Source organism: Polypterus senegalus, chromosome 6, assembly GCF_016835505.1.
Source record: "Polypterus senegalus isolate Bchr_013 chromosome 6, ASM1683550v1, whole genome shotgun sequence".
In the NCBI taxonomy this organism is placed as follows: domain Eukaryota; kingdom Metazoa; phylum Chordata; class Cladistia; order Polypteriformes; family Polypteridae; genus Polypterus; species Polypterus senegalus.
In genome coordinates this window covers 3735001-3752132 of record NC_053159.1, presented here as the reverse complement: position 1 = coordinate 3752132, position 17132 = coordinate 3735001, and the positions used below count along the sequence as shown (strand labels likewise).

Sequence of the window (17132 nt, the reverse complement as noted above, 5' to 3'; positions counted from 1 at the left end):
TTTCGCTCCCGCGATAACCCGTGTTCTCTGGACTCAGGCAGTAAACCACGCCCATCCCCAGTTGACCCCGCCCCGTACGCTGACGGCGGGCGTTGCGGAGGTTACGCCATGTTGGGTTGCTATGCTGCTGCAGCTGCGAAGGAGTGAACGGTAGTGGCGGAGGAGTGCGGTCGTTTGCGAGTGGCTCGTACGCAAAATACGGACTAAGCGACCCACCAAGGAGGAGGACTCCACTTTTTTTTGGATGTTTGTGCGTGCTTTTGTCACTTGCGTTTTTTGAGCTGAGGCGACCCTCTGGATAAAGGATTATTGTGTTTTTTTTTGCATTAAGTGATTCATGTTTTAGGTGCTCCAGCATCTTTCTGCCGCTGCAGTGTATTTTTTCTTCCTTTGCCCCTTCGACTTCATTTTTGGCAAGGGTAGACTGCTCTCAGTTGTGGATTACTTTGGGTGTGCAGTGATCGAGGAGGAGGAGGAGGGGGAAGAAGAAGAAGAAGAGGAGGAGGAGAAGAAGGAGAAGGAGGCCCCGTAATGTATGTGTGGATTTCGGGATCATCATGGTAACATTGGTTTGGATCTGCAGCGGCTGATTTGGACTGAATTGGTTTTCTTCCTCATTTTTTTTTACCTTTTTAATTTATGTTGGGTGGTCTTAAGAATTCTCTTGGAAACTGGACCGACCTGGAACTGCATATGAAGGTAAGACACCCCCCCGTTTAAAGAACATTTGACTGAGCCTTGTATAAAATACCGGCACAATGAGGACGTAACGCACGCCAAGCAGGCAAGAGCGAAGCGTGGATTAGGGGTCGACTAACGCCGAGGCTGCCCAGCAAACGTAGCGCGCGGTACACTGCCACTGGATCGGTGCCAACCTGTTGTATTTTTACGGAGGTGCCGCCCCCCAACTCCCCCAAAAAATCACTTTTCATTTCCCGCATTAAAGCAATCACGATCTCTTAAACTGGGGCTTGCTTATTTGTCCGTCCTCCTTGGGCCAGTGTGCTGTAGGCCTGGCTGGCCATCCGTATTCGGACAAGCAGATGGGGAGCTCAGCAGTACGAGGTCACCCAAAAGTTTGTTTACAACCTCTTTGCTCGTGAAAAGATTTGCCTTAAAGCCGTCGCACTTTGTAAACGATCATTAAAAGTGGTTAGTCACGCTGAAAAGAAATTTACACCCACACAAGAAGCAAATTAGCGTCTGGGGGCAACTTTTGGAGCGAGCGAGCGCGTGAATGAATGAGATAATAATGTATGGCACTATCTAGACATGGAGAACATTGGCTCGCTGCTGACATTTATGTGAATGATGCAGAGGGAAGTCGGATGGGATTTATTTCCGAAGCAGTGAATCCCCTTTCTAGTACACAGAACTAACTGCATGTGGGCTAACCGAACAGGTGATCTGACATCTTCTTTCAAATCTGATGTAACAACATAAGCTCAGAGTATTTAAAGAACCTTCAGAAAAAGGGGAAAAACAACGACAATTTGGAGTTACTGTCCCCGACGTGGCTTTTCATTTGACAGTAAGTCAGTTTTTAAAATGTGGTGTTTAAGACCGTGGAATTAACAGCTGCTAATGTATTGTGTAATCCAGTTTCCTAATTGATCATCTTTTCCGTTTGGAGGAAATCCAACACTGTGTACATAATCTGCTGTGGTTCTGTGCACTTGTGGAGGTGAAAGTGTGTGTGTGTCTTTAGAAATGAGCATGCAGTTTAAATGTCTGAGTAAGTATTGGAAATAAAGGAAGATCAATTTGATCACCCAGACATCATCTCCCTTTCTGTTATAAGATAAAACCTAAGAGTTTATAGCTCTGTTCTTTTAACCTTCACAAATAAGGAAGGCAACACAAACCCTAGAAATTCAGTGAACTATATAATCGTGTTAAAATATTTATCACACTGCAATTGGCTCCGACATTCCTGTAATGGAAAAGATGTACGCTGAAAATGGGTGAAGGTAGTCGGTTTTATCAGTGCATCGCTGAAACAAACACATATTCCTTTGTGAATATTTTATTTTACTCATGAATGCTACAAGAAAGGCCATAATTGATGGATCCAAAATGCAGTTTGCAAGTGCCCAGGCTTCTGAATCACGTTACCTTGTTTAAAAACCGGATCTTCACAAAATTTAGGTCACTTGATGACTTTAACGGCTTTAATATTACACTGTAAAAAATGGATAAGTACAGTAAATAGTAAAGATGTGAAAAATAATTGAACTGATGGTCCGTTTGTTTTATTTTTCAGTTACATTTGAGAATTTTATACAGTGTGTGTGTAGGAATACACCTTTGTGCACTAGAAGGCCAAGAAATTAGTGCCATCTTCCGTTTATATTGTATGTTTATTTTATTATTACATGTGAGGGTTTATGGTGTGTACGCCATGTTACCTACACTGGAATATACATTTGTGCACTCGAAGAGAAAGAAATCGGTCCACACTTTTATGTTGGATTTTGTAATTAAACCTGAATATTTCCAGTGTGTGCCATTGTACGTTATGTGTATAGGGACACACACTTGTAGACCAAAAAGTAGTCCCCACTTCTGTTTATACTGGATTTTTAAATTTTATAATTACACATGAAAGTTTCTGATGTGTCCAATTGCACTGATTGTGTATTGTTATACACATCTGTGTGCTCCAATCCAAGAAATCGGTCCCCATCTCTGTTCATACTGGATTTTGTAATTTACTTGTGAGCGTTTTATGGTGGGTGTCATTTTATGTATACAGGTACACACATTTGTGCACTCGAGGACGAAGAAGAAGTGAGATTTCTTCATTTGTCACAAACACAGTCATACCACGTACAGCGTGCAGTAAAAAGTCAGCCTGGTTTGCTAGACTGAGTTTAGTAAAAAGATACATAGTGAAAAGTCAAGCAAAATGACCCCTTTTATTGGCTAACTAAAAAGATTACAATATGCAAGTTTTGATTACATCTCACCTGAAGAAGGGGCCTGAGTTGCCCCGAAAGCTTGCATATTGTAATCTTTTTAGTTAGCCAATAAAAGGGGTAATTTTACTTGACTTCTCACTACATCCATAATGGCTAACACGGTACAACACCCTAGTAAAATGATAAGAAATACAGAGAAGCAGGAAACTTCAATTTTAAATATAAGCTAACAATGTACAGGATTTAACATACAATGGCATATGTATATTATGAAATAACCAGTAAGGGCGCACTGCTATAATGATAATGTGCAGTGAATCTACCTTTAGATTTCCTCCTCTTTCTCTGTACGTTTATCGTTTGTTCACAAGTTGATGCGCTTGCTGCTTCCTGAGCAGTTATTCATTCCTCCACCCTAGCGGCCCGCTCTTGTCTTCTTTTGTCGCCATCTTTTTGCTTTAAAAATGATGAAGTCAGTGTTTGTGTTGCAATTACTTAGTGTGTTTTCTTTCAATTTTCACTTAAGCTGGCTCTCAAGTCTTCAATCTTCCTCAAGAATGATTTAAGATATGAAGAGGTAGGAGAAGTGACGGCGAAGGTGGTAGGGATGAGAACGGCGCCCGAACGCATGCACTGCACGGCCGCCCTGCTGCCGAGAGTTGACTCTACAATAAAATAAAATACAGATAAAAAGAGGAAAAACCTTGGAGGTCAATCATCATCTTGAAAGTAGACATCACGTAGTATATATGTGCCAAATTTCAGGTTAACAGTTCAAATGGTTTGCGAGCTACAGGTGATTTTAAAATGGACAGCCACAGTAGCATATTATATATAAAGAAATATCTATCTATCTATCTATCTATCTATCTATCTATCTATCTATCTATCTATCTATCTATCTATCTATCTATCTATCTATCTCTATATATATCTATCTATATATATCTATCTATCTATATATCTATATCTATATATATCTATATCTATATATATCTATATCTATATATATATGTGTATATATATATATATCTATATATGTATATATCTATCATGAGCACTGATCAATATGCATACTAAATCAACTGGACAAACATTCAACTGGGACAATGTACAAGTAAGATTTAAAGCCAGTACTAAAAGTGCCAGAGAGCTGGCCGAATCTTGGCTATCAAATGAGAACGCCATTAACAGACATAAATCCAGCATATCCAAACTTAAGAAGAACCTGTTCGTAATAAACAAAACTTTACACCCAATAACCCTGCACACACACACTTCTTGATCACACTGACTTAACGTCATTTTTTGCTATATATTGTCTTAGATTCTTGTAAGTCTAAGCATTATCCTCTGATGACTGCTCCTGGCAGGGGCTGAAAGGTCAGGAATAAAAACTACTTTATGATACATGATTCATTCACTCCCTTTGTGGATCTCCAGCTGCAAATATATATATATTATGTATTATTATATACATACATAGCCCCCCCCCAGCCTTGACTCTCTAGGCTTTCAAGTAAATGAATCGTCCGAGGTTGGATCCCCGCAAGGGGGACAGTGGAGTGTGTACGCCAGATGAGCCGAAATAAGGGCGAAACACGTGCCGCGTACCTTTTGCATTATTTGACAGTAAACTATGCAACATTCCATGATCTGCTTCTCGCAACTGAAAGAGGGTCCCGTGGCGGATGTTTGCCGAATGGCAGACCAACCAGATACGTTACCTGGTAGGTAACCACCCATACAATCAGGTCGGGACTCAGAATACCAATGCAGTGTATGTATGTGTGTAAATATATATAATATATGAGATTGCATTGGTTTGGACATGTGCAGAGGAGAGATGCTGGGTATATTGGGAGAAGGATGCCAAGGATAGAGCTGCCAGGGAAGAGGAAAAGAGGAAGGCCCAAGAGAAGTTTTATGGATGTGGTGAGAGAGGACATGCAGGTGACAGAACAAGATGACGAGGACAGGGAGATATGGAAGAAGATGATCCACTGTATGTATGTATGTATATGTATATATATATATATATATATTATATATTAATATATATAATATATATAATATATATTAATATATATAATATATATAATATATATATATTATATATTAATATATATATATATGATGACCATAGTGTCTCATGGCATGACATAGCAGTTATGGGTCTTGTTCCTAGTAATGTGCAAGATGGTAGAAAACAGAATAAATAACTGGCCAGCATATGTCATCCATCCATCCATCTGTCTCATCCATTTATCCGTGTATCTTGTCCACACACTCGCATCATTACTTCAGAAGTTTTAAAATAGTTTTTGGGAGTGTTGAGCACTTTAAGTATGTTCAAAACTACAATGCAAAGATGTGACCCTTTCCCAATTGTTTTTCAATTTACTGCACCTAATGGGACAAATAAAGTTCTATCTGTAACAGTGATACTGTGTATATATTATATTATATTATATTATATTATATTATATTATATTATATTGTCTTGGGGAGCGGCCTCTGTACCTCCATCTAAAAACACTGGAGTTGTCTTAGCAGGAGTAGGAAATAGATAAGTGAACTGATTGATGGTATTAGTAGCTGTGGACAGGGTTTGCCTGCTGCCCAGTAGCCATGTTTAGTACAGCTTGACTATAAAAGAAATGTTTTGGTACAAACGCTGTAACTTCATCCGAGCCTCTCCCAATTTCAGTAGTCAGCCCGCTATATATAATAAAGTTGGCCCATACTGGTCTGGCATTGAAATCGAAGTGCAGAAGTGTGAGAGACGCATGCGGTGGAAGTGTAAGCTGGCAGACGGGCAGAGCCTGGCTTATAATAGTATACATTGAAATGGGTATGGTAGTCAGAGTGAATAAATTCAGATGTAGGACTTTATTTATTTCTTTTTTTTAAAGATCTATCAATGTGCTTGTATTTAATAGAATTGCTTGTTCTAAATGGAAATTGACATTTGCTCACTATGATGCTTCACTGATGTGAAAAGTTCTAAAGACCCGATTGGCATCTGGAGAATGTCATCCTGCTTTTAGTTCTTTGGGGAAGAAGAAAAACAAACTGCATTCGTGTTTAAAAGCCATACATGAATATTTCAAGCCAACTCCTCATGACCCGCTGCAGAAAGTACTTTCAGGCCTTGTGTTTTTTTGTTCACACACACTCTGTTTTTGAGGTCTTTGTTTCCTGTGGCTTTTATTTAATACCGGATTGGTAGGAAACAAAAAATCAAACCTGACTAATAAAAACTTTTCAAACAGTAGCAGTTCAATAATTAATAAAAAAGAAATTGTTGCCATTATTTTGGTATGTAAATTGCCTTTTAAAACATCCTTTGAAATTCCTGTTTAGGCATCGGCCATCGCTGTCCACATTATGAATGGACCCGAGTGTCACGATGGCCTTAGAATTCCTGGAATGACAAAAGTTTTTTAAAAGTTTGAGCAGGCATGCTTTTTAAGTGTTACAAAAGCACCTTTTCCTCTTAAGAGCTAATTTTCTTTCGAACACAAGGCCATTAAGAATTTTAATTAAGAACCTGATTGAACCGAACACTTAGATTAATGCATCTCTCGCGATTGTAATGGGGTCAGTCAGTAAACACGGCAAATTGAAATCGCTTTGTTCAACAGTTGGCTTAGTCCCAGTAATCATCATATAATTCAGAATGCTCAAAAGAAATAAAGATGAATTATAGTTTATTGTTTTACCGTTACAGTGTACAGTTCACAGGACCTTTGTAGATATTATAAAGGCAGTTTTGTTTTCTATTCATTTTATGAATGCTCAAGTTTTATGGTTTTAATTAACTGTCCCCTTGTTATTTCCTAGATTTTCAAATCTCGGTATAGGGCAGGGTTTCAGGCAGTGGTAAACAGTCGTTTACATACGGTATCATTAACTGCAGACATTACACGTTTGGAATAGGATTTTATTTTGTAACTTTCTACTGATTACATCTTGCCTTTGAAGAAGGGGCCTGAGTTGCCTTGAAAGCCTGCATATTGTAATCTTTTTAGTTCGCCAATAAAAGGGGTTATTTTGCTTGACTTCTCACTACTGCAACCCAAAATAAGCATACCTGTCCTTGGCAGGAAGTCTTCTGTGTTAGCGTCTCTAGGCTTTCCTCCACGGAGTCCAAATAAGAAAGCGGTTTTCAAAGAAAGGCCCTCCGATTCAAGGAAAATGTTTTCCAAGATAATCAGAGAGTGGTAAAGGAGAAATGTGACTTTAGCTATTGGAGCTCCGATTGAAATCTTAACAAATCTCTTTATGGAACTGAGTAGACTGGACTCTCAGTTATAACATTTCATTTATCCTTCAGATTAGTAAAGAAGTACAGTATTTGGCAGTGTCCCCAAATTGAACCATTTAAGATGTGCTTGCGTCACCTTTTAAGCAGCAAAAAATATAAAAGCCTGGAGTCATTCAAAGTAATGGGAAATAAAAAAATCGGCAGTGGTCTCCCCTGGACTTTCTCGCATACTCAGATATGGGGATGGATATTTGAGGAGTAAACCGCAAGACAAGGATTCTATTTTTATATTGCAAACTTTAAAGAACCTTCAACAACAAATCAAATCAAATTAATAATATATTGAACAATTATTATAATGGTGAAGTTGAATAAATTGAGCCTTGCAGCTGCATGAATAAAAAGTAAAGTTCCTCTTCTGGTTACTGGAAATAACCCAAAAGTTGATAGAAATCTAAGTTTTTGTACCTCATACTTGTGTGCAAAATTTGGTTGACCAAAGTCAAATCGACTCAAGTTATCGTGTTTATAAACGTGCACACACACACAGAGACAGGTATAATTCCAAAAATGGTATTTTCTGACTCATCGAGATTCATCAAAATCTTGAAATGGAATTTTTGGAGGATTCCAATACTTTCCCTATACTTCGTATATGAGAAAGTCAGGGAGGTCTAAAACATAGAAATTCATCAAAATCTCGAAATCGAATTTTTGGGAGATTACAATACTTTCCCCATGAGAAAGTAAATCAGACTCGGGGAGGTCTAAAACGTTGAGCTTCATCAAAATCTCGAAATCGAATTTTGGGAGATTACAATACTTTCTCTATGAGAAAGTAAATCAGACTCGGGGAGGTCTAAAACATAGAAATTCATCAAAATCTCGAAATCGAATTTTTGGACGATTACAACACTTTCCTTATAGTTTGTATATGTGAAAGTAAAAATGTAAAAGTTATTTTTTTTGAATTTAATAAAAATTAAAGAGAGAATTTATAGGTGTAGACCTTTGCCTGTTTAATACTTCACAGTTCGGAGGATGTCAGAGTTTGTAAATTCCATTTGTAAGCCTTCTGGTTCAAGTGTTCACCTCAGAATTGTAAATTTCTCTGAAGTGTCCATTCATTCCCTGTATCTGCTTTTTCTCGTTTAGGGTTACAGAGAGACGGTGGCTATCCGAGCAGCAATGATCCTAGGGATGGGCGTTTTCGTATATGAGAAAGTAAAAATACTTGATTTGTATCCGGTTTCCTCTCACAGTCCAAAGACATGCAGGTTAGGTGAACTGGCCATCCTAAATTGGCCCTGATACATGTGTTGGCGCGTGTGCCCTGCGATGAACTGGCGCCCTGTGCAGGGTTTGTTCCTGCCTTACACCCTGTGCTAGCTGGGATAGGCTCCAGCAAACCCCCGTGACCCTGCTCAGTTTAGAGACTGACTGACTTGTATACGGGCAGAGATTTCTGATGGATGCTATGGTTTTTATTTTACAATTTCAGCTTATGTAATACTAGGAGTCTTGACTGTACTATTATCAATCAAAGGAAAAAGAATTTATGTTTTCTGCTGGTTCATGATAGGATCATTGGCTATTTCTGCACGATATGCGTTTAGTTAGTTAATTGTTCATTTATCTATTGATTGATTGTCTTATTTCTCCTGTGAGTTTGTATTTTTGTTTTTGCTGCTCTATTCATCTAACATTTCCCCTTGGGATTAATAAAGTTGTTGTAGTCTAACCTGAGTTTCTGCGCCCTCCTTCCACCAATGATTGACCAATCAAAACACAGTACTTACTAGAGCCCACCTCCACCGACTTGGGACTTCAGGGTGGATGGAGGTTTTGGGCTGAGGTATATTTGACTTGTCTTCTTTAAACAGTTTGCATCGTGTTTGCCTTCAGGCTCGACGTCTATTGGTTTTGGTCCAATATTTAGTCCCGTACTCATCCCAATATCCTTCACAAACAGTTTGAGTTGTAGAAGCTATTTATTTTAACTGTGATGTATTGCACTCTGCTCCATTTAGTCACGGGACTAGGCCAACTGGTTTGCAAAGTTTATGCACAAGTAGTTACAGTTACTTCATTTATTTAAAAATACTTGTATGCACACACAGAGGCTCACACACTAAAGTAACAATGATTTCTTGTTTGCTCGACCAGAGCATATGATTGGTGATGAACAGAAAGAAATGATCACAGCCACACACAACAACACACCGTGGTAGAAATTAAATTGAAAATATCTCTCAATTATTAAAAAAGATATCTTGGAAGGAGACAAGACGTGACTTTCTCAGAGAGACACTTCAAGACAATACAAGACTTTGTGCCAAGAAATGTAACAGCGTCCGGGGCTGAAAATAAAAGACAAAGAGTAGATGACAAAGTAGAACGTCGTAAAGAATTCAAAAATGTTAGTGCGGTACACATGCAGAGCAGGTTAGAGATAATGGAAGTACGAAAATTTGAAAGTCTCAAAAAAATGATAGTAAAGATCGCATTAGCGCAAACAAATGGAAATTATTACTCGGTGAAATAATGGAACAGCGAAAAGAGATCAAATATATTGTTTGGATTTAAACTTTAAGTCAGAGACTTGTAGATCGTCTAATTCGTGTTACCATCAGGGAAAAGTAGTGTTTCTAAACAATGAAGAGGCGTATCCGCGAGAATTAAAAGATTTGTTGTTTGGTGAAAGTGAAATGCCGCAAGGGAAAATTTCAAGCCCCGTGAGACGAGAACTTATGCAAAGAGATTTGGAAAAGTCCTGCCCATATCTAAAACATTACCAACCAAGCATACGGTTCAATCATTTCTCATTTGTGTGAATGCTGTTGTCAGACACATTTCTTGTAGAGAGAAAGAAACGATATTCACTCACGGGCAGTTATATGTTACGTTGTCGTGATGGAATTCCAAACATGGAATCAAAATTCAATGTGATAGACGAAAAGGTAAAGGCAAAAAGAGATTGAATATATGGTGATATGACAGAAGTATATAGATATTGTTCGGCTTTAAACTTTAAGTCAGAGACTTGTAGATCGTCTAATTCATGTTGCCATCAGGGAACAGTAGTGTTTCTTCCCAATGGAGAGGCGTATCCACAAGAATTAAAAGTTTTTTGTGGTTTGGTGAAAGTGAAATCCACATACGAGAGCGAAAGAGATGTGAAATGGGGTTGGTGAGCGAAGCGAGCAGGGGGTGAAGCCCCCTAATAATAAAGAAAGAAATCTTGTCCTCAATTAGGAGCTGTTCGAGGTAGGAGCCAGGCAGGAGGAAACTTGCTTATCGGGTCTTTTATTTTTCTTCAGCAAATACCAAAGAGGGAAGTGTCCTGTTCCATCAATCTACTAAGGGACAGTGCCCTGGGCAGATTGTGTCAGCAAATGGTCACAGAGTAGAGACATACAGTCATTATTGTAGATAACTGAATTTGCATTACAGTGCTGAACTATTGCTTACTCTGATTTGGTTCACTAGCTTGCATTTACTCTGATTGGTTCATTAAGTTTACACACCCAAATAAAAGTCTCATTTCTACTACATTCTTGTCTTTAAATATCTCTTAAGTTTAGCTTATTCTTTTATGGAAAACTGTATATGTGACAACTGGCATGTCTTGGTGTGCACATGACACTTAGTCACTTCTTAAACCACCTAAGGCATTTTATCTCTTTACTCAACCATTGCGTTAGTCTCTCCATGCTTTTTCAGAAACAAATGTTTATATATTTTTTTGAAGTGCAAACCAAAATGCATTTACGCACAAGAACTATGTTACCCTTTGATGTTTCCCTTATTCTCTCACATTACACACACACACAGACACACACCTTATTGTTGGGGACCTGAGTGGCTGCACCAGGCCAAGGGGTTGCCCACGTAACACCTGGCTGCGGCAGATAGAGGGTCATTTCCAGAGGGTGAGACTGGACCGCGTGCCTGCCTGGGGGTTGCCAACCTGGGATCCTTTGTTTCTGTAGTGGGTGCGGCAACACGCTGTACCAGTGCATGCTTCCCAACTTGACTTGACTTCGTCTTCGTTTGTGCTTTCTATTCCATGTCTGAGTCCAAATTCACTAATTGTGTGCTGTGGGTTGCTGATGAAGTCCCTCATATATACACACAGCGCAAAAGGCCGTATCCATACATCTGTTATATAGAATTCGAAGCAAAAAAAAAAAAGGTTGAGACTACTCTGTGGTGTAGCCTTCTTCTGACTGAAGAAATAGACCGTCTGGTGTAAGATCAGCCCAGTAACGTACAACTGCCCCTCACAGTTCAACATGCCCAGAGCCCCTCGGTCACCCTTTTACCAACTGAACAACACAGCTTGTTAACTGCATCTGACCCAATGTGTGTAGTGTCACATGAAATATTATTGAAGTTGCTCATTTGATTCCATGTCCTGTTCGTTTTACTCTGCATTTATTTGGGCACATGACACATATTACCATTTTGGGATTTTATACCCTGTATTAATCCCCATGGGGAAATTGTCTGTTTGCATGACCTTTGGAGGTCACAGTGCAGGGTCAGCCATTTTCAGGTTAAGGCAGTAATGGAATTTGAAGCGGGGCCTCCTTCCAGATACCAGCGCAGGTCCTTCACGTCAGAAGCCAACAATCTGCCTGCATTGTATGTCAGTGTACAGTAAAACCTTGGATTGTGAGTAACTTGGTCTGCGAGTGTTTTGCAAGACAAGCTAAAATTTTTAATAAGTTTTAACTTGATAAACGAACGAGGTCTTACAATATGAGTAGTACGTGTACACTTTGACTGCCGAGCGTCACGTGGTCACAACTGAGCCAATGGTCCTTCTCTCTGCGTAGGATTGGGAAATCGTCTCCCATGCTAGGCCTCAGTTGGTGTGCCTCACTCCTGTATAGTCAACATCCGTACGAGCGCATACTGTTTACTATAACATCGTGACCACGTGTGTGTGTGCTGTGACGTGTGAGTCCCTGTCATGCACCCCAAAACACGAAGCTGAGTCTCAGTACTTTAGCAAAACCAGCTGAAACAGGAACAGCATGGTTATTTATTGTAGCGGGATCTGCCACTCTCCTATACACAGACACAGCAATCGGGCAAGGTCGGGGGTTCAGGGACCAGGTTAGTGGCCAAGTAATCCTATGCCCTTGCATCACCCATTGATGGCAGCCACTTATAGCTTGACTGCGATCTTTTCGGATTCGCTTTTGTGGTGAACTGCTGCAGCACTGGGAGCCTGAGGTTGCTTCGGGACGCTTTTCCTGACGCGTGTCTCTCGCGTTGGGGGGAATCCCAAAAAAGTTTAGAAACCTTAGAGTGCGTAAAGCATTTTTTAAATTTTGTGTCCAAGTGTGGTGACTCTAAAGAAAAAGATTCCAGTGAGCCAACAGATACCAGTAATTCCATTAGTTAAAGTGAAAGTCGTCCTACGCAATAACCCTCCTCCTCTTCCCTCTTGTCTCCCTCACACCAGCCACGATTATTTTCAAAGGTAAAATGCAGGCTAATTTGTTTTATTTATTTTTACTTTATATTTTGTATTAATCATTTTTATATGAATACTAGGGGTTTTGCCCCCTGCCAGCAAAAAGTGTCAGCCACTTCATATCTCTGTTGCTCTTGTTGTGAAGAGGGAGGCTGAACGCACCCTAAGGAGATGCGGTCGCTCCTCCGAAACCCCCTCTTAAACAGTAACACAATGGGAAACAAATAGTTTTGGTTTATTTATTTTTTTTTTTACCTCCTCTTTGCTCGATCAGCTGCTGGCTTGCTGCTGCTGCCACCGCGCCATGTGGTCTGCGTCTCACACGATGCCTCAAACATTTAAAAGCCTGCACAGCAGCTGTCCTACTCTTTGTCTTTTATTTCCGGCCTTAATCTGTTGGCACAAAGTCTTGTCTCGCGGGCTTGTGAGTTCTTGATATTTTTTAGTTTAGAATTTAAAAACTGAATATGAATCTGAAAATCCAATATCATCACATTAAAGTTTGATAAATTCTGAAAAGAATGATACCAAACATATATATGTAGGTTTTAAAATGAGCCCGATTTAAAGTGTAACAAAAAACGTCACATAAAATCATTGCACAAAATCGTTGCACTTTTAGGCTTAAGATTATATATATACAGTTTATATATATATATATATATATATATATATATATAATATAGAGCGAGAGTAGATTTTTGGGTTGTAGAACGAATCATTTGAGTTTCCATTATTTCTTATGGGGAACTTCGCTTTGATATACGAGTGCTTTGGATTACAAGCACATTTCTGGAACGAATTATACTCGCAAAACCAAGGCACGACTGTACAGTACAATCGGTCATATTGTCAAATTCTTTCTTGGCAACGCTAAAGTGTGTCATTTAACATGGAAGTAGGGTATGGACCATTCCAGACCTCTTTATTTTATTGAGTGTTTAGAGTTTGGGAACTTTACATCAATGTATTGATCACTCCTGGTCATCCCCAGTGTCTATTCTATTATATCATTTACTGCCCAGTCATCGATGCAGCTAAGCGCACTTAGGGTCAGGGCCTGACTGAGCACAACTGTTAATTAACAGGACCAGAGGAAGTGATAGTCGATCATTTTGTCATTTCCTAAAGATGACATTGATGGCAAAAGACGGAGAGTGTTTGGAGTTCATTTAATAATAATAATACATTTATTATTATTATTATTATTATTATTATTATTATTATTATTATTATTTCAAGGCCCCTTTCTAAACACCCACCACTTACAGATAATAAAATCAAAAAACCAACAAAAACATGAATGTACATACAGTCATATGAAAAAGTTTGGGAACCCCTCTTAATTCTTTGGATTTTTGTTTCTCATTGGCTGAGCTTTCAAAGTAGCAACTTCCTTTTTATAGATGACATGCGTTATGTACACAGTAGGATTTCAGCAGTGACATTACGTTTATTGGATTAACAGAAAATATGCAATATGCATCATAACAAAATTAGACAGGTGCATAAATGTGAGCAGAGATATGACATCAATAGTTAGTTGAGCCTCCTTTTGCTCCTTTTGGCCTCTAGACGCTGTCCTCCTATAGCCTTTGATGAGTGTCTGGATTCTGGATGGAGGTATTGCTGACCATTCTTCATTACAAAATCTCTCCAGTTCAGTTCAATCTGATGGACAGCCTGCTTCAAATCATCCCATAGATTGTCGATGATATTCAAGTCAGGGGACTGTGACGGCCATTCCAGAACATTGGACTTCTCTCTCTGCATGAATGCCTTTGTAGATTTCCAACTGTGTTTTGGGTCCTTGTCTTGTTGGAATATCCAACCCCTGCTTAAGTAACTTCAACTTTGTGACTGATGCTTGAACATTATCCTGAAGAATTTGTAGATATTGGGTTGAATTCACCCGACCCTCGACTTTAACAAGGGCCCCAGTCCCTGAGCCAGCCACACAGCCCCACAGCATGATGGAACCTCCACCAAATTTGACAGGAGGTAGCAGGAGTTTTTCTTGGAATGCTGTGTTCTTCTTCCGCCATGCAAAGCACTTTTTGTTAGGACCAGATTTCAATTTTTGTCTCATCATTCCAAGCACTTGACTCTGTTTGTGGCGCGAAGAAGCGCAGAAGGGGCTTCTTTCTCATCACCCTGTCATACAGATGTGCTGAATTGTAGAACGATGTACAGATACACCATCTGCAGAGAGATGTTCTTGCAGGTCCTTGTAGGGGATCTGTGGGTTGTCTGTCACCATTCTCACAATCCTGTGCATATGCCGCTCCTGTTTTTTTCTTGGCCTGCCAGACATGCTGGGTTTAACAGCAACTGTGCCTGTGGCCTTCCATTTCTTGATTCAATTTCTTACAGTTGAAACTGACAGTTTAAACCTCTGAGATGGCTTTTTGTAGCCTTCCTCTAAACCATGAGACTCAGCAATCTTTGTTTTCAGATCTTTTGAGAGTTGCTTTGAGGATCCCATGCTGTCTGTCGCTCTTCAGAGGAGAGTCAATAGGAAGGAAGCACAACTTGCAATTGACCACCTTAAATACCTTTGACCACTCATGATGGACACACCAGTCTATGAAGTTCAATGCTAAACGAGCTCATCCAACCAGTTTGGTGATGCAAGTAATCAGCATTGAGCAGTGACAGGCATTCAAATCAGCAACATTACAAGGGGACCCACATTTCCCTTTGGGATTAATAAAGTATCTACCTATCTATCTATTTTTGCACAGCCATTTGATTTAATTTCATACAACTAAATACGGTATTCACTAAAAGTCTTTGTTCGGAAAACACCGCAGTACTCATAGGAAATGAAAGACATTCCACTGTTATCTTTTTTGTTGAAAGGAGAGTCAATTATTATGCAGGCTGAGAGGGGTTCCTAAACTTTTTCATATGACTGTATACACATATACATGTATTTTTTTTTAAAATATCCTACACATAACAATAACTGTAGTTCTCTATAGAGCTTCAGTCTTCACGAGAGGATTTTGGGCTTAGGTAGTGGGGCCAAATCTGTTAAACCTCCTTAGCGTTGTATCGTAAAATCCTACCATAAAAACTCAATTTACGAGGGATATCCAGAAAAAAAGGTTACAAGTGCCCTGGAGGGTGACGGGAATTTTTTTTCGAAGGTTGGCATACCTGCGTGTAGGGGGGTCCTAACGGTCAAAATAAGCCGGGACCGCGTCAGTCAGTTGTGAAATGTCATCACAGCAAGCGAGTTCGTCAGCCTCTGCTGAGGCTGTTTGCTCCACCTACCGCCGATGCGAGATTTATTTGGTCATCAAGTTCCTCACTTTGCGTCGTGAATCCGCGGCCGAGATCCATCGTCGGCTTGTGGAAACTTATGGACCTGAGGTAATGTCACGTCAGCATGTTTACAAGTGGGTTAGGTCGTTCAAAGAAGGTTGCACTGACACTCATGACAAAGAAAGGAGTGGGAGGCGGTCTCTCGTTTCAGAAGAGCTTCTGCAGCAAGTTGATGAAAAAATTTGCAGTGATCGTCGTGTGACGATTGACACCCTTGATGAAATGTTCCCACACATCTCACAAAGTCTCATGGGTGAAATTGTCTCAGAAAAACTTGATTACAGGAAGCTGAGTGCAAGATGGGTGCCAAAAATGTTGACTCCAGAAAATCGCCAAAATCGCGTTTTGGCTGCACGTGAATTTCTTCAGCGTTATGAAATCGAGGGTGAGGCGTTCCTTGACTCTGTTGTGACTGGAGACGAAACTTGGGTATGTCACTATACTCCCGAGTCCAAAAGGCAGTCCCAACAATGGCGCCATACCCATTCCCCATCAGCCAAAAAATTCAAAGTTCAGTTTTCAGAGCGGAAGATTATGGCATCTGTCTTTTGGGACAGAAAAGGGGTTTTGTTGGTGGATTTCATGGCCAAAGGGACCACCATCAATGCTGAACCATATTGTGAGACCCTAAAAAAATTGAAAAAAAAGATTAAAGACAAAAGGAGGGGAATGCTGACTTGTGGTGTGTCCCTCCTTCACGACAACGCCAGACCCCATACCGCTCGTGTGACTCAGGACCTGCTTGTGTCCTTTGGATGGGATATTGTTACCCACCCACCCTATTCCCCGGACTTTGTGCCCTCAGATTTTCACCAAACTGAAAGAATTCTTGGGTGGGAAACGTTTTTCCAACGATGAGGAGGTGAAGGAGACAGTGGAGAAGTGGCTTTCGGAGGTGGAGCGGAGCGTATTCGACGAGGGTATAAAAAAGCTGGTGCCCAGGCTGAAGGAGTGCATCGAAGTTGACGGCGATTATGTTGAGAAATAAACACATATTTTGGAACATACCCTGTAAATTTGGTTGAAATATATTCATTTTTCGATTTTTAACAGCTGTTGTAACCTTTTTTTCTGGATATCCCTCGTACATCTCGCCTGAAGAAGGGGCCTGAGTTGCCTCGAA

At 40.0% G+C, this 17132-nt stretch overlaps 1 protein-coding gene across 3 annotated transcripts in view; it reads left to right on the top strand.

Annotated features, from left to right (window-relative positions):
- The first annotated feature begins 136 nt into the window (after positions 1-136).
- Positions 137-17132, top strand: part of ptpn4a (protein tyrosine phosphatase non-receptor type 4a) — a 225661-nt gene continuing 208665 nt past the window's right edge. For all 3 annotated transcript variants that reach the window (XM_039755289.1, XM_039755290.1, XM_039755288.1), the window contains exon 1: positions 137-699. The gene's annotated coding sequence lies outside the window, so the exon portion shown is untranslated. The remainder of the gene's footprint in view (positions 700-17132) is intronic.